Raw genomic sequence first — 18,602 nt, forward strand, 5'->3', positions numbered from 1 at the left:
GGAGGTCACTTAATGACCAAGGACGTGCCAGGCACATCCTCCATAGGAGGTCACTTAACGTCCTCTGGGGTTCGAAGCTCTGGAAGCGATCCTGATCGCTTCCAGCAGCTTTTAATGTATTGCAGTGATGCCTCGATATTGAGGCATCACTACAATTTCTTTCATGTAATTAGCAAGAGTCCATGAGCTAGTGACGTATGGGATATACATTCCTACCAGGAGGGGCAAAGTTTCCCAAACCTCAAAATGCCTATAAATACACCCCTCACCACACCCACAAATCAGTTTTACAAACTTTGCCTCCCATGGAGGTGGTGAAGTAAGTTTGTGCTAGATTCTACGTTGATATGCGCTTCACAGCAGGCTGGAGCCCGGTTTTTCCTCTCAGCGTGCAGTGAATGTCAGAGGGATGTGAGGAGAGTATTGCCTATTTGAATTCAATGGTCTCCTTCTACGGGATCTTTTTCATAGGTTCTCTGTTATCGGTCGTAGAGATTCATCTCTTACCTCCCTTTTCAGATCGACGATATACTCTTATATATACCATTACCTCTACTGATTCTCGTTTCAGTACTGGTTTGGCTTTCTACTACATGTAGATGAGTGTCCTGGGGTAAGTAAATCTTATTTTTGTGACACTCTAAGCTATGGTTGGGCACTTTTATATAAAGTTCTAAATATATGTGTTTAAACATTTATTTGCCTTGATTCAGGATGATCAATATTCCTTATTTCAGACAGACAGTTTCATTATTTGGGATAATGCATAAGAATTATCTTTTTTTTTTTTTTGACGTTTTGCGCCAAAAATGTCGGCATCACCGGATGTGGCGTCATTCTCGACGCCAAAAGCATTTAGGCGCCAATAATGTGGGCGTCTTTTTTTTGGCGCTAAAAAATGTGGGCGTCATTTTTGTCTCCACCTTTTTTCCCATTATTTAAGTTTCATTTTTCTTTTGCTTCTGGTTTCTAGAGGCTTGTTCATTGGCATTTTTTCCCATTCCTGAAACTGTCCATTTAAGGAATTTGATAGATTTTGCTTTATATGTTGTTTTTTCTCTTACATATTGCAAGATGTCTCAGATTGACCCTGGATCAGAAGCTACTTCTGGAAAAATCGCTGCCTGATGCTGGTTCTACCAAAGTTAAGTGCATTTGTTGTAAACTTGTGGTATCTGTTCCTCCGGCTGTAGTTTGTGATGAATGCAATGATAAACTTGCTAATGCAGATTCAATTTCCATTAGTAATATTCCATTACCTGTTGCTGTTCCATCAACATCTAATACTCAGGATGTTCCTGTTAATATAAGAGATTTTGTTTCTAAATCTATTAGGAAGGCTATGTCTGTTATTCCTCCTTCCAGTAAGCGTAAAAAGTCTTTTAAAACTTCTCATTTCTCAGATGAATTTTTAAATGAACATCATCATTCTGATTTGTCCTGTTTCTGATGAGGATTTTTCTGGTTCAGAGGATTCTGTCTCAGATATTGACACTGATAAATCTTCATATTTATTTAAAATGGAATTTATTCGTTCTTTACTTAAAGAAGTTTTAATCGCTTTAGAAATTGAGGATTCTAGTCCTCTTGATACTAAATCTAATAAGCATTTAAATTCGGTTTTTAAACCTCCTGTAGTTATTCCGGAAGTTTTTCCTGTCCCTGATGCTATTTCTGAAGTAATTTCTAGGGAATGGAATAATCTGGGTAATTCTTTTACTCCTTCTAAGAGATTTAAGAAATTGTATCCTGTGCCATCTGACAGATTAGAGTTTTTGGACAAAATCCCTAAAGTTGATGGGGCTATCTCTACTCTTGCTAAACGTACTACTATTCCTACGGCAGATAGTACTTCCTTTAAGGATCCTTTAGATAGGAAGATTGATTCCTTTCTAAGGAAAGCTTATTTATGTTCAGGTAATCTTCTTAGGCCTGCTATTTCTTTGGCTGATGTTGCTGCAGCTTCCACTTTTTGGTTGGAGGCTTTGGCACAACAAGTGTCAGATCATAATTCTCATAGCATTGTTAAACTTCTTCAACATGCTAATAACTTTATTTGTGATGCCATCTTTGATATCATCAGAGTTGATGTCAGGTATATGTCTTTAGCTATTCTAGCTAGAAGAGCTTTATGGCTTAAAACTTGGAATGCAGATATGTCTTCTAAGTCAACTTTGCTTTCCCTTTCTTTCCAAGGTAATAAATTGTTTGGTTCTCAGTTGGATTCTATTATTTCAACTGTTACTGGGGGGAAAGGAACTTTTTTACCTCAGGATAAAAAATCTAAAGGTAAATATAGGTCTGCTAATTGTTTTTGTTCCTTTCGTCAGAATAAGGAACAGAAGCCTGACCCTTCCCCTAAAGGAACGGTTTCCATTTGGAAACCGTCTCCAGTCTGGAATAAATCCAATCCTTTTAGAAAGCCAAAGCCAGCTCCCAAGTCCACATGAAGGTGCGGCCCTCATTCCAGCGCAGCTGGTAGGGGCAGATTACGATTTTTCAAAGAAATTTGGGTCAAATCGATTCACAGTCTTTGGATTCAGAACATTGTTTCACAAGGGTACAGAATAGGTTTCAAGGTAAGGCCACCTGCAAGAAGATTTTTTCTTTCTCGCATTCCAATAAATCCAGTGAAGGCTCAGGCATTTCTGAAATGTGTTTCAGATCTAGAGTTGGCTGGAGTAATTGTGCCAGTTCCAGTTCTGGAACAGGGTCTGGGGTTTTACTCAAATCTATTCATTGTACCAAAGAAGGAGAATTCCTTCAGACCAGTTCTGGATCTAAAAATATTGAATCGTTATGTAAGGATACCAACATTCAAAATGGTAACTATAAGGACTATTCTGCCTTTTGTTCAGCAAGGGCATTATATGTCCACAATAGATTTGCAGGATGCATATCTGCATATTCCGATTCATCCAGATCACTTTCAGTTTCTGAGATTCTCTTTTCTAGACAAGCATTACCAATTTGTGGCTTTGCCGTTCGGCCTACCAACGGCTCCGAGGATTTTTTTCAAAGGTTCTCGGTGCCCTTCTATCTGTAATCAGAAAACAGGGTATTGTGGTATTTCCTTATTTGGACGATATCTTGGTACTTGCTCAGTCTTCACATTTAGCAGAATCTCATACGAATCAACTTGCGTCGTTTCTTCAAGAACATGGTTGGAGGATCAATTTACCAAAGAGTTCATTGATTCCTCAGACAAGGGTAACCTTTTTAGGTTTCCAAATAGATTCAGTGTCCATGACTTTGTCTCTGACGGACAAGAGACGTCTGAAATTGATTTCAGCCTGTCGAAACCTTCGGTTTCAATCATTCCCTTCGGTAGCCTTATGCATGGAAATTCTAGGTCTTATGACTGCTGCATCGGACGCGATCCCCTTTGCTCGTTTTCACATGCGACCTCTTCAGCTCTGTATGCTGAACCAGTGGTGCAGAGATTATACAAAGATATCACAGTTAATATCTTTAAATACGATTGTACGACACTCTCTGACGTGGTGGACAGATCACCATCGTTTAATTCAAGGGGCTTCTTTTGTTCTTCCAACCTGGACTGTGATCTCAACAGATGCGAGTCTGACAGGTTGGGGAGCGGTATGGGGGTCTCTGACAGCGCAGGGGGTTTGGGAATCTCAGGAGGCGAGATTACCAATCAACATTTTGGAACTCCGTGCGATTTTCAGAGCTCTTCAGTCGTGGCCTCTTCTGAAGAGAGAATCGTTCATTTGTTTTCAGACGGACAATGTCGCCACCGTGGCATATATCAATCATCAAGGGGGGACTCACAGTCCTCTGGCTATGAAAGAAGTATCTCGAATACTTGTATGGGCGGAATCCAGCTCCTGTCTAATTTCTGCGGTTCACATCCCAGGTATAGACAATTGGGAAGCGGATTATCTCAGTCGTCAGACGTTGCATCCGGGCGAATGGTCTCTTCACCCAGAGGTATTTCTTCAGATTGTTCAAATCTGGGGTCTTCCAGAAATAGATTTGATGGCTTCTCATTTAAACAAGAAACTTCCCAGGTATCTGTCCAGATCCATGGATCCTCAGGCGAAGGCCGTGGGTGCATTATCGCTTCCTTGGAAGTATCACCCTGCCTATATCTTAACGCCTCTAGTTCTTCTTCCAAGAGTGATTTCCAAGATTCTAAAGGAGCGTTCGTTTGTACTGCTGGTGGCTCCAGCATGGCCTCACAGGTTTTGGTATGCGGATCTTGTTCGGATGACCAGTTGCCAACCTTGGACTTTTCCATTAAGACCAGACCTATCTCAAGGCCCATTTTTCCATCAGGATCTCAAATCATTAAATTTGAAGGTATGGAGATTGAACGCTTGATTCTTAGTCATAGAGGTTTCTCTGACTCCGTAATTAATACTATGTTACAGGCTCGTAAATCTGTGTCTAGGAAGATATATTATCGAGTCTGGAAGACTTACATTTCTTGGTGTTCTTCTCATCAATTTTCCTGGCATTCTTTTAGAATTCCTAGAATTTTACAGTTTCTTCAGGATGGTCTGGATAAAGGTTTGTCTGCCAGTTCCTTGAAAGGAAAAATTTCTGCTCTTTCTGTGCTGTTTCACAGAAAGATTGCTAATCTTCCTGATATTCATTGTTTTGTACAGGCTTTGGTTCGTATCAAACCTGTTATTAAGTCAATTTCTCCTCCTTGGAGTTTGAATTTGGTTCTGGGAGCTCTACAAGCTCCTCCTTTTGAACCTATGCGTTCTCTAGATATTAAATTACTTTCTTGGAAAGTTTTGTTTCTTTTGGCCATCTCTTCTGCTAGTAGAGTTTCTGAGTTATCTGCTCTTTCTTGTGAATCTCCTTTTCTGATTTTTCATTAGGATAAGGCAGTGTTGCGGACTTCATTTAAATTTTTACCTAAGGTTGTGAATTCTAACAACATTAGTAGAGAGATTGTGGTTCCTTCATTGTGTCCTAATCCTAAGAATTCTAAGGAAAGATCATTACATTCTTTGGATGTAGTAAGAGCTTTGAAATATTATGTTGAAGCTACTAAGGATTTCCGAAAGACTTCTAGTCTATTTGTTATCTTTTCTGGTTCTAGGAAAGGTCAGAAGGCTTCTGCCATTTCTTTGGCGTCTTGGTTAAAGTCTTTGATTCATCATGCTTATGTTGAGTCGGGTATATCTCCGCCTCAAAGGATTACAGCTCATTCAACTAGGTCAGTTTCTACTTCCTGGGCATTTAGGAATGAAGCTTCGGTTGATCAGATTTGCAAAGCAGCAACCTGGTCTTCTTTGCATACTTTTACTAAATTCTACCATTTTGATGTGTTTTCTTCTTCTGAAGCAGTTTTTGGTAGAAAAGTACTTCAGGCAGCTGTTTCAGTTTGATTCTTCTGCTTATAATTTCAGTTTTTTTCATTATAAGATTTAAACTTTGTTTGGGGTGTGGATTATTTTTCAGTGGAATTGGCTGTCTTTATTTTATCCCTCCCTCTCTAGTGACTCTTGCATGGAAGTTCCACATCTTGGGTATTTATTATCCCATACGTCACTAGCTCATGGACTCTTGCTAATTACATGAAAGAAAACATAATTTATGTAAGAACTTACCTGATAAATTCATTTCTTTCATATTAGCAAGAGTCCATGAGACCCACCCTTTTTTGTGGTGATTTTGATTTTGATTTTTTTGTATAAAGCACAACTATTCCAATTCCTTATTTTTTATGCTTTCGCACTTTTTTTTTTATCACCCCACTTCTTGGCTATCCCATTAAACTGATTTGTGGGTGTGGTGAGGGGTGTATTTATAGGCATTTTGAGGTTTGGGAAACTTTGCCACTCCTGGTAGGAATGTATATCCCATACGTCACTAGCTCATGGACTCTTGCTAATATGAAAGAAATGAATTTATCAGGTAAGTTCTTACATAAATTATGTTATCTTTTTTGGCACACAGATGCAGAGAGAGACGCTCTGTGGCCCTCTCTGCATCGGCCAGCGATGGTGCCGATCGTTGGTGGGTGGGAGAAGCTGCAGGGAGGCAGGTGGGCGGCCCATCGCTGGCAATCTTCTGGCCAGCAGTCGGAAATGATTGTCGGATGGGTGGGTGGGTGGTGGTTGTGGGTGGGAGAGGAGGGGGGAAATCATTTTTTAACATAGGTCTGGGAGAGGGAGGGAGTAGGGTTTGGAGGGGGGGCAGTTACACTACAGAAAAAAATGCAAAGTGGGTACTGGCAGATAGTTAGTTGGGGGAGGGTTAGAGAGCTCTTGGGGGGGATCAATGAGGTTGGGTGCTAAGGGGGGATCCTACACAGCAAAATATATATTTTATTACAAAATAAAAAAAATAAAAAAAAATAAAAAAAAAAGCCCTTTACTTAAGATGACCGGACAATTGTGGGGTGGTGGAGGAATGAGAGCTGTTTGGGAGGGATCAAGGGGTGGGATGTGTCAGGTGGGAGGCTTATCTCTACACTAAAGCTAAAATTAACCCTTCAAGCTCCCTACAAGCTACCTAATTAACCCCGTCACTGCTGGGCATTATACAAGTGTGGTGCGCAGTGGCATTTAGCGGCCTTCTAATTTCCAAAAAGCAATGCCGAAGCCATATTTGTCTGCTATTTCTGAACAAAGGGGATCCCAGAGAAGCATTTACAACCATTTGTGCCATAATCGCACAAGTTGTTTGTAAATAATTTCTCTTGTTAAGTGTGTTCAGTCCACGGATCATCCATTACTTATGGGATATATTCTCCTTCCCAACAGGAAGTTGCAAGAGGATCACCCAAGCAGAGCTGCTATATAGCTTCTCCCCTCACATGTCATATCCAGTCATTCTCCTGCAACCCTCAACAAAGAAGGAGGTCGCTGGAGGAGTTGGAGTTTTTACTTAATTATTCTTCAATCAAAAGTTTGTTATTTTAAATGGCACCGGAGTGTGCTGTTTTTCTATCTCAGGCAGTATTTGGAAGAAGAATTTGCCTGCGTTTTCTCTGATCTTAGCAGACGTAACTAAGATCCACTGGCTGTTCTCGACATTCTGAGGAGTGGGGTAACTTCAGAAAATGGGAATAGCATGCGGGGTCCCCCGCAAATGAGGTATGTGCAGTACAATATTTTCTGGGAATGGAATTGACTAAGAAAACACTGCTGTTACCCATATGATGTAAGTACAGCCTTAAATGCAGTAGTAGCGACTGGTATCAGGCTGATAAATGTATGCGCAGTTGAGTTATTTTCTAGGGACTAGAATTTGACTGAGAAAATACTGTTAATACTGAAATAATGCTTAAGCCTTATCTGCAGTAGAAGCGACTGGTAGCAGGCTTAGTGATAACTTTGCATGACATTGAAAAAGTTTGTGTTAAAACGTTTACTGGCATGTTATTCGTTTTGTGAGGTACTTTGGTGATAAATCATTTTTGGGCATGATTTTGTTCCACATGGCTAACGTATTTTTCTGCATAGAAACCGTTATATCATGTCTCCCACTGCTGTAATATGAGTGGGAGGGGCCTCTTTTTTTTTTTTAGCGCCTTGTTGCGCAGTTAAAATTCTAGCACAGTCTTACTGCTTCTTCCTCCTTGATCCAGGACGTCTCTAGAGAGCTCAGGGGTTTTCAAAATTCGTTTTTGAGGAGGTAATCAGTCACAGCAGACCTGTGTGTGTTTGACTGTGTTAAAAGTGTTAAATCGTAATTTGATATCCGTTTTTGGGTATTGAGGGGTTAATCATCCTTTTGCTAATGGGTGCAATCCTCTGCTAATTTACCGTTAAGAATTGTTGACTATAACTGAATTAGTTCATTGTTATTCAACTGTGACTGTGTTTTTGATAAGCGCTGCAGCGTTTTTTATATTGCTTGTAAACTTATTGGAAGTAATTTCCAAGCTTGCTAGCTTCATTGCTAGTCTGTTTAAACATGTCTGATACAGAGGAATCTGCTTGTTCATTATGTTTAAAAGCCGATGTGGAGCCCAATAGAAATATGTGTACCAACTGTATTGATATTACTTTAAATAAAAGTTAATCTTTACCGGTAAAGAAATTATCACCAGACAACGAGGGGGAAGTTATGCCGTCTAACTCTCCTCACGTGTCAGTACCTTCGTCTCCCGCTCGGGAGGTGCGTGAGATTGTGGCGCCAAGTACATCAAGGCCCTTACAAATCACTTTACATGATATGGCTAATGTTATGAAAGAAGTATTATCCAATCTGCCCGAGTTAAGAGGCAAGCGCGATAGCTCTGGGTTAAGGACAGAGCGCGCCGATGACACGAGAGCCATGTCTGATACTGCGTCACAATTTGCAGAACATGAGGACAGAGAGCTTCATTCTGTGGGTGACGGTTCTGATTCGGGGAGACCGGATTCAGAAATTTCAAATTTTAAATTTAAGCTTGAGAACCTCCGCGTGTTGCTAGGGGAGGTGTTAGCGGCTCTGAATGATTGTGACACGGTGGCAATCCCAGAGAAATTATGTAGGCTGGATAAATACTATGCGGTACCGGTGTGTACTGACGTTTTTCCTATACCAAAAAGGCTTACAGAGATTATTAGCAAGGAGTGGGATAGACCTGGTGTGCCCTTTTCCCCTCCTCCGATATTTAGAAAAATGTTCCCTATAAACGCCGCCACACGAGACTTATGGCAGACGGTCCCTAAGGTGGAGGGAGCAGTTTCTACTTTAGCCAAACGTACCACTATCCCGGTGGAGGATAGTTGTGCTTTCTCAGATCCAATGGATAAAAAATTAGAGGGTTACCTTAAGAAAATGTTTGTTCAACAAGGTTTTATATTACAGCCCCTTGCATGCATTGCGCCTGTCACTGCTGCAGCGGCATTCTGGTTTGAGTCTCTGGAAGAGGCGATTCGCACAGCACCATTGGATGAGACTTTGAGCAAGCTTAGAACGCTTAAGCTAGCTAATGCGTTTGTTTCGTATGCCGTAGTACATTTAACCAAACTTACGGCTAAGAATTCCGGATTCGCCATACAGGCGCGCAGGGCGCTATGGCTTAAATCCTGGTCAGCAGATGTAACTTCTAAATCTAAACTTCTGAATATTCCTTTCAAAGGGCAGACCTTATTCGGGCCCGGTTTGAAGGAAATTATTGCTGACATTACTGGAGGTAAGGGCCACACCCTTCCTCAGGACAGGGCCAAATCAAAGGCCAAACAGTCTAATTTTCGTGCCTTTCGTAATTTCAAGGCAGGAGCAGCATCAACTTCCTCCGCTCCAAAACAGGAAGGAACTACTGCTCGTTACAGACAAGGTTGGAAAGGCAACCAGTCATGGAACAAGGGCAAGCAGGCCAGAAAGCCTACCTCCGCCCCTAAGACAGCATGAAGACAGGGCCCCCTTTCCGGAGACGGATCTAGTGGGGGGCAGACTTTCTCTCTTCGCCCAGGCTTGGGCAAGAGATGTACAGGATCCCTGGACGTTCGAGATTATATCTCAGGGATACCTTCTGGATTTCAGAACTTCTCCTCCACAAGGGATGTTTCATCTGTCAAGGTTATCAACAAACCTAATAAAGAAAGAGGCATTTCTACAATGTGTACAAGACCTCTTAGTGATGGGAGTGATCCACCCAGTTCCGCGAACGGAACAAGGGCAAGGGTTTTACTCAAATCTGTTTGTGGTTCCCAAAAAAGAGGGAACCTTCAGACCAATCTTGGACTTAAAAATCTTAAACAAATTCCTAAGGGTTCCATCGTTCAAGATGGAAACCATTCGGACCATCCTACTCATGATCCAAGAGGGGTCAGTATATGACCACAGTGGACTTAAAGGATGCCTACCTTCACATAACGATTCACAAAGATCATTATCGGTACCTAAGGTTTGCCTTTCTAGACAGGCATTACCAGTTTGTAGCTCTTACCTTCGGGTTAGCTACGGCTCCGAGAATTTTTACAAAGGTTCTGGGTTCGCTTCTGGCGGTACTAAGACCGCGAGGCATAGCGGTGGCTCCGTACCTAGACGACATTCTGATACAAGCGTCAAGTTTTCAAAATGCAAAGTCTCATACAGAGATAGTTCTAGCATTTCTGAGGTCGCATGGGTGGAAAGTGAACATGGAAAAGAGTTCTCTGTTTCCACTCACAAGGGTCCCTTTCCTAGGGACTCTTATAGATTCTGTAGAGATGAAGATTTCCCTGACGGAGTCCAGGTTATCAAAAATTCTAAATGCTTGCCGTGTCCTTCATTCCATTCCAAGCCCATCAGTAGCTCAGTGCATGGAAGTAATAATAGCTTAATGGTCGCGGCAATGGACATAGTGCTATTTGCGCGCCTGCATCTCAGACCGCTGCAATTATGCATGCTAAGTCAGTGGAATGGGGATTACTCAGATCTGTCCCCTTTACTGTATCTGGACCAGGAGACCAGGGATTCTCTTCTCTGGTGGTTGTCTCGGGTTCATCTGTCCAAAGGAATGACCTTTCGCAGACCAGATTGGACAATTGTAACAACAGATGCCAGCCTACTGGGCTGGGGCGCAGTCTGGAACTCCCTAAAGGCTCAGGGATCGTGGACTCAGAAGGAGAAACTCCTTCAAATAAACATTCTGGAATTAAGAGCAATATTCAATGCTCTCCTAGCTTGGCCTCAGTTAGCAACACTGAGGTTCATCAGGTTTCAGTCGGACAACATCACGACTGTAGCTTACATCAATCATCAAGGAGGAACCAGGAGTTCCCTAGCGATGTTAGAAGTCTCAAAGATAATTCGCTGGGCAGAGTCTCACTCTTGCCACCTGTCAGCAATCTACATCCCAGGCGTAGAGAACTGGGAGGCGGACTTTCTAAGTCGCCAGACTTTTCATCCGGGGGAGTGGGAACTTCATCCGGAGATATTTGCTCAACTGATTCTTCGTTGGGGCAAACCGGAACTGGATCTCATGGCATCTCGCCAGAACACCAAACTTCCGTACTATGGATCCAGGTCCAGGGACCCGGGAGCGGTGCTGATAGATGCTCTAGCAGCCCCTTGGGTTTTCAACATGGCTTATGTGTTTCCACCTTTTCCGTTACTGCCTCGACTGATTGCCAAGATCAAACAGGAGAGAACATCGGTGATTCTGATAGCGCCTGCGTGGCCACGCAGGACCTGGTATGCAGACCTAGTGGACATGTCGTCCTGTCCACCATGGTCTCTGCCTCTGTGGCAGGACCTTCTAATTCAGGGTCCTTTCAACCATCCAAATCTAATTTCTCTGAGGCTGACTGCATGGAGATTGAACGCTTGATTCTATCGAAGCGTGGTTTCTCGGAGTCGGTTATTGATACATTAATACAGGCTCGGAAAACTGTGACCAGAAAAATTTACCATAAGATATGGCGTAAATATTTATATTGGTGTGAATCCAAGAGTTACTCATTGAGTAAGGTTAGGATTCCTAGGATATTGTCTTTTCTACAAGAGGGTTTAGAAAAGGGTTTATCCGCTAGTTTGCTAAAGGGACAGATTTCTGCTCTGTCTATTCTTTTACACAAGCGTCTGGCAGAGAATCCAGACGTCCAGGCTTTTTGTCAGGCTTTGGCTAGGATTAAGCCTGTGTTTAAAGCTGTTGCTCCTCCGTGGAGCTTAAACTTGGTTCTTAAAGTTCTTCAGGGTGTTCCGTTTGAACCCCTTCATTCCATTGATATTAAGCTTTTATCTTGGAAAGTTCTGTTTTTGATGGCTATTTCCTCGGCTCGAAGAGTCTCTGAGTTATCTGCCTTACATTGTGATTCTCCTTATCTGATCTTTCATTCAGACAAAGTAGTCCTGCGTACTAAACCTGGGTTTTTACCTAAGGTTGTTTCTAACAGGAATATCAATCAAGAGATTGTTGTTCCATCATTATGTCCTAATCCTTCTTCAAAGAAGGAACGTCTTTTGCATAATCTAGACGTGGTCCGTGCCCTGAAGTTCTATTTACAGGCAACTAAAGATTTTCGGCAAACTTCTTCTCTGTTTGTCGTTTACTCTGGACAGAGGAGAGGTCAAAAGGCTTCGGCTACCTCTCTCTCTTTTTGGCTTCGTAGCATAATACGTTTAGCCTATGAGACTGCTGGACAGCAGCCTCCTGAAAGAATTACAGCTCATTCCACTAGAGCTGTGGCTTCCACCTGGGCCTTTAAGAATGAGGCCTCTGTTGAACAGATTTGCAAGGCTGCAACTTGGTCTTCACTTCATACTTTTTCCAAATTTTACAAATTTGACACTTTTGCTTCTTCGGAGGCTGTTTTTGGGAGAAAGGTTCTACAGGCAGTGGTTCCTTCTGTTTAATGTTCCTGCCTTATCCCTCCCATCATCCGTGTACTTTAGCTTTGGTATTGGTATCCCATAAGTAATGGATGACCCGTGGACTGAACACACTTAACAAGAGAAAACATAATTTATGCTTACCTAATAAATTTATTTCTCTTGTAGTGTGTTCAGTCCACGGCCCGCCCTGTCCTTTTTGAGGCAGGTTCTAAATTTTAAATTATAACTCCAGTCACCACTGCACCCTATAGTTTCTCCTTTCTCGTCTTGTTTCGGTCGAATTACTGGATATGACGTGAGGGGAGGAGCTATATAGCAGCTCTGCTTGGGTGATCCTCTTGCAACTTCCGGTTGGGAAGGAGAATATATCCCATAAGTAATGGATGACCCGTGGACTGAACACACTACAAGAGAAATAAATTTATCAGGTAAGCATAAATTATGTTTTTAGTGAGAATCCTAAAATTGTGAAAAAGTGAACTTTTTTTTTTTATTTGATCGCATTTTTCGGTGAAATTGTGGCATGAATTAAAAATGGGCCTAGATCAATACTTTGGGTTGTCTACTAAAAATATATATATATACATGTCAAGGGATATTCAGGGATTCCTGACAGATATAATTGTTCCAATGTAACTATCGCTAATTTTGAAAAAAAAAAAAGGTTTGGAAATAGCAAAGTGCTACTTGTATTTATTGCTCTATACCTTACAAAAAAAGCAAAGAACATGTAAACATTGGGTATTTCTAATCTCAGGACAAAATTTAGAAACTATTTAGCATTAGAGTTTTTTTTGGTGGTTGTAGATGTGTAACAGATTTTGGGGGTCAAAGTTAGAAAAAGTTTTTTTTTTTTTTTCATTTATTCATCATATTTTATATATTTTTTTTAATAGTAAATTAAGATATGATGAAAATAATGGTATCTTTATAAAGTCCATTTAATGGCGAGAAAAACAGTATATAATATGTATGTAATAATTATTTTGTAAAGTACAAGGATAATAATCTCTCTAGACTGCTGTCTTCTGGATCACAGCAGCTCCTTGTCAGAAACCGTTTTGCTCTTTGTGTCAGGGTATAACTGTCAATTTGACACTCTAAACCTCGCTGGAGCACAGAATGAGAACACACTGGCACAAGAAATAAAGTTTAAAGTGAATCTAAACTTTGATGAATGAAAGCCCGTTTTTTTAAAAATACTATTAAAAATAGGGGCACTTTCATTCATCAAAGTTTAGAAGGCTGCCGTTTTGATTAAAAACTTACCTTTGTTTTTTTCACAGCCAAAGCAGCTTCCCCCACCCGGAGATCCTTTATTCACACGTCATCCATGACTAATCCAGCTTCCTCCAATCACGGCATGGCCTCAGGCAATGACTACCCTGGGGGGAAAGACGTGATTGGAGGAAGCTGGATTAGTCATTAATGACGTGTGAAGAGAGGATCTCCCCGGGTGGGAGAAGCTGCTTTGGCTGTGAAAAGAAAAAAAGGTCTTTAATCAAAATGACTGCTTTGTAAACTTTGATGATTGAAAGTGCCCCTGTTTTTAATAGTATTTTAAAAAACCGGACTTTCATTCATCAAAGTTTACCTTCACTTTAAAAAAAGAGATTAAGATGGTATGATGAGATACCATGTGTATGTTTAAAAAAAAACAATGGGTCAGTGAAGTCTTGTCAAGTTGCTAACTGATCATCATTCATAAATTTAGTTTCATCCTGTTTAGATCTCATGTGGAGGGGCATCATATTTAATAGTTCTAGGACACAGGACATTTTGATTGCTAGCTCTGATATAGCATCTCTTTAGTTCATGAAACGACACCTGTCTTCTAAAGATATTGATTATATTCCCCCCTTCAAAAAAAAAAAAGGGGGGAATTAAAAAAAAAAGACTTGAACCTGTAGTACTGTGTGTTTCACCCTCACTAAGAGATTAAACTCACAGTAGAAGTACTTTTCAGGACCCTCATAGCACTGCAGATACCAAGTGAAGACTGCTGCTAATCCAATCAGCAGGACCCTCATAGCACTGCAGTTACCAAGTGAAGACTGCAGCTAATCCAATCAGCAGGACCCTCATAGCACTGCAGTTACCAAGTGAAGACTGCTGCTAATCCAATCAGCAGGACCCTCATAGCACTGCAGTTTCCAAGTGAAGACTGCCGCTAATCCAATCAGCAGCGCAAGTCACACAGCAGACTCTTGCGACTAGAGCTGCTCATTGGATCAGTGGCCGTTTCCGCTCTGGACCAACAGTGCTTTGCGGGTCTTAAAATTACAACAAATTAGACCATGTCATTTTTCTACTATTATGGCCCTTTAATTAATTATTCTTTAATAGTAATATATTTTAAACTAATTTCTGCTGAATATTTTAATTTGTCAATTCCTGGATGCTGAAGGGCCTAAACTGCACATACAATACAGTAGCAAAATTAAAAAAATAATAGCATTGATTGGTGCATGGGACAAAAAAAAAACCCTCTAAAGTTCAGTAACGTCTATTGTTTGGACAAACAAAGATGGAATAAGCTGAGGTAAAATATGTAACTGAAATAAATATTTGATTGTATGCAGCCATCTGAGGGTTAATAAAAATACAACATTTGATGTGCCTGATTCTAGTACACTATGGGGTTGATCACAATTCTTTAGAAAAACTTATCAACTGATTTAGCTACAAAAATCTCCATTAGATATGTTGTGATTAACCCCAATTTTTACTTAAATTTTTGGAATATTAAAAAAAAAAAACATTTTCATAGCATGATATAACCTAAACATTTTGTGCATCTTAAAAGCCACACACAAAAGTGAGGCCTGACAAATAATGCACGTCACTAGCAGTGCTTATTTGCCATAGTGCAATAAACAATATTTTGCTTTGTACCATTGAGAATACCTACATATGCTACTTTTACTATCACCACCAGACTTGGATCCTCAATATGCTCCAAGGTTTTAACTTCCCAAACACACCTTAGTATAATAAAAACATTTTACCAAGATTGTGCCATATCTGTAAATAATTGATAAAAACACTTTCCAGAGATTGCACCATGTTAGCCCTGGAGCAAAGCACTGCAGTTGGTCAGAGTCATTCATAAGTAGGCACTCATCTTCTGACATCAGGGCGGTGTAGGTGGTGAATGATTAGATGATTGTCTACTTTACAGTGTAACTTTTTTTGAAGCATTAACATGGTGTGTTCCTAAATTAATGTTTTAAGGCTTTTGTATATTAATTTGTGTGTTATTAATTAGGTAGCATGGTTTAAATTTAATTGCCAAGATTTCTTAAAATTGTTATATGTATCTCTCATAAGCATCCTTAAAGGGACAGTCTACTCCAGAATATTTATTGTTTAAAGAGATATATCATCCCTTTTTTACCCATTCCCCAGTTTTGCATAACCAACATGGTTATGATATACTTTTTACCTCTGTGATTACCATGTATCTAAGCCTCTGCAAACTGCCCCCTTATTTCATTTCTTTTGACAGACATGCAATTTAGCCAATCAATGCCCTCTCATAAGTAACTACATGGGCAAGAGCACGTTATCCGTATGGCACACATGAACTAACACCTTCTAGATGTGAAAAACTGTCAAATGCATTCAGATAAGAGACTGCCATCAAGGGCTTAAAAAGTAGCATATGAGCCTACCTAGGTTTAGCTTTCAACTAAGAATACCAAGAGAACCAAGCAAATTTGATGAAAAATGTAAATCATGAAAGTTAAATTTTGACTTAACTGTCCCTTTAACAGAAGCCTTAGCAGGGTCTTTCTGGGCTTTCTTCAAATCACATGTCAGAGTAGCCCAGTCACTGATGTTAGTGGATTAGAATGTACATTCATTACATTCCATAGTCAGCCTCTGTGTAATTGATTTACTGAACTTTAGGTGTCCAGCAACATTTTTGTTTCAACAGATATTATTACCTTTTACAAAAGTATTACTACTTTGTTACATGCCATAAGAGCATTTCTGGTATAAACAACACTAGGCAAAAGTAATAGAATTGATTATTTGTTGCAATTTATCTTTACAATGACAGAATGTAACAATTGCAATATTCTTTGACTTGATGATGTTTCAAATAAGCTACAAAATACCAAAGTGGAGTATACAGCTTCAAGTGATGGTAAACTTTCCCCTTTGTATTAACAGATCTGGAATGTTAGTGATATTTTAGATAGGGCTTAATTCATCAGTTGTAACGAAGATGCGCTATAACTTACTTTTTAATGTAGAGCTGAAATTCAAATACCCTGTGCTCTGGTTGTTCACTTTAAAACTATTTTGTTTTGTTTAGCTAATGGTTTGAACTGTTCTCCAAACAGTGCTCTAGCTACAAAAAAAAAAATGGTGTGAGTGCCATATGGCTAGAGCGCTAATTGGAGAACAGTTCAAACTGTTAGTTCACAAAAAAAAAATATATTTGAAGTAAGTGGCCGGACTGTGAATTCCAGTGCTACATTAAAAAGTAAGATAAAGTGCATCTTTATTACAACTGATGAATTAAACTCCATCTAAAATATCACATACATTTGTTAAGTATCACTTCCCTTCCAACAAACCCCAGTCATTCGACTGAAGGGAAATAGAAAAATGAATAATACAAAGGTGTAAAGGTGCCTGGCGTTTAGTCAAAATAACTGTCTGAAAACAACGGGTGGGGTCGTGTAAGCATAAATTTTCTTTCCTAAAATATGGTAAGTCCACAACGTCATCAATTACTGTTGAAAACAAATACCCAAGCTAGAGGACACAATTGACAAGGGAGGGGCAAGACAGGTCGACCTAAACCAAAGGCACCACCTTTTGAAGAACCTTACTCCCAAAAGAAAACTCAGCCGAGGCAAAATAAATCAAATTTAACAAATTTCAAAAATTATGCAGAGAAGACTAAGTTGCAGTCTTGCAATCTGATCCACAGAAGCTGCATTGTTCAAGGCCCAAAAAGAGGAAACAGCCCTCGTAGAAGGAGCTGTAATTTCTCATGAAACCTCTCAACCATAAAGAAGAAAAGTAGCAGAAGCTTTCTGACCCTACGTTTCCTGAGAAACACACAAACAGGGCAGATTACTGGCGAAAATCCTTAGTCGCCGTATGAAGAATTACAGAGCGCGTACAACATCCAGATTGTGCAACAAATGTTCCTTATAAAGAATGATAAGGACATAGAGAAGGAACAGCAAATTCCTATCTGAAACTACTTAAGGAAGAAAACCCAACTTCCAATGAATAACCACCTTATCAGCATGAAAAATAAGATAAGGCACCCTGCAAGCTGAGAGATCCAGAACTCTCTGAGCAGAAAAGATAACAAAAAGAAACAAAGCCTTCCCTGATAATAACTTAATATCTATGGAATGCAAAGGCTCAACAGAGCCTGCTGCAAAACCTTAGGAACAAGGTAAGGACTCCAATAAGGAGCAACAGGAGTAAACACAGGCCTAATTCAGACTAGGGCCTGACAAAAAGATAGAACATCTGGCACATCCGTCAGACGTTTGTGAAACAAATCCTTCTCCAGACCTTTCTGGATAAAGGACAAAATCCTAGGAATCCTGACCTGACTCCAAGAGTGGCCCTTGGATTCACACCAATAAAGGAATTTACACTATACCCTATGAAAAGTCTTTCTAGAACAGGTTTCTTAACCACAATGACCGATTCAGAAAAAACACGCTTAGATAGGACTAAGCGTTCAATCTCCAAGCAATCAGCTTCAGAGGAAAGAGATCTGGATGAAGGAATAGACCCTGTGATAGAAGGTCCTTCATCAGACCTCTAAATTAAGTATATCAATGTGACGTGAAATATATAATACTAATGTCAAAAAGAAACAGTTTAAATGAAATGGTTTATTAACTAGACCAACAAATTTACTAAAATCAAGCGACTAAAATCTAGGGACGTCTCCCTTAATAAATCATGTTCCAGATAATGGCCCAATTGTAGATTGGGCCATTATCTGCACACATGATTTATTAAGGGAGATTTTTTTTTTATTTTAGTAAATTTGTTGGCCTAGTTAATAAACCATTTCATTTAAACTGTTTCTTTTTGACATTAGTATTATATATTTCACGTCACATTGATATACTTAATTTAGAGGTATCTTTAGCTTTGAGCGCCCTTACTATCTCCAATCCTTTCACCACTTGTACCCCTTGAATAGAACAAAGGATCTATTCTGCTGTAAGGTGATGTATGTAAGGTGTATGATACCCTATTACCTAGCACACTATTAGACTCCCCCGTCTCCAAAAACCTAGATGTTGTTCCCTGAATGAGACTGGAAATATCACTCACAGAAAGGAATGTCTTAACCCAGTTCAAGAACGCCT

General features: G+C 40.1%; 1 protein-coding gene across 2 annotated transcripts in view; it reads left to right on the top strand.

Annotated features, from left to right (window-relative positions):
- The window catches only part of SLC16A2 (solute carrier family 16 member 2), a 561,439-nt gene that overhangs the window by 231,728 nt on the left and 311,109 nt on the right, over positions 1–18,602 (top strand). The gene's annotated exons all lie outside the window — the stretch shown is intronic.

This window comes from Bombina bombina, chromosome 1 (assembly GCF_027579735.1).
Source record: "Bombina bombina isolate aBomBom1 chromosome 1, aBomBom1.pri, whole genome shotgun sequence".
Lineage (NCBI taxonomy): Eukaryota > Metazoa > Chordata > Amphibia > Anura > Bombinatoridae > Bombina > Bombina bombina.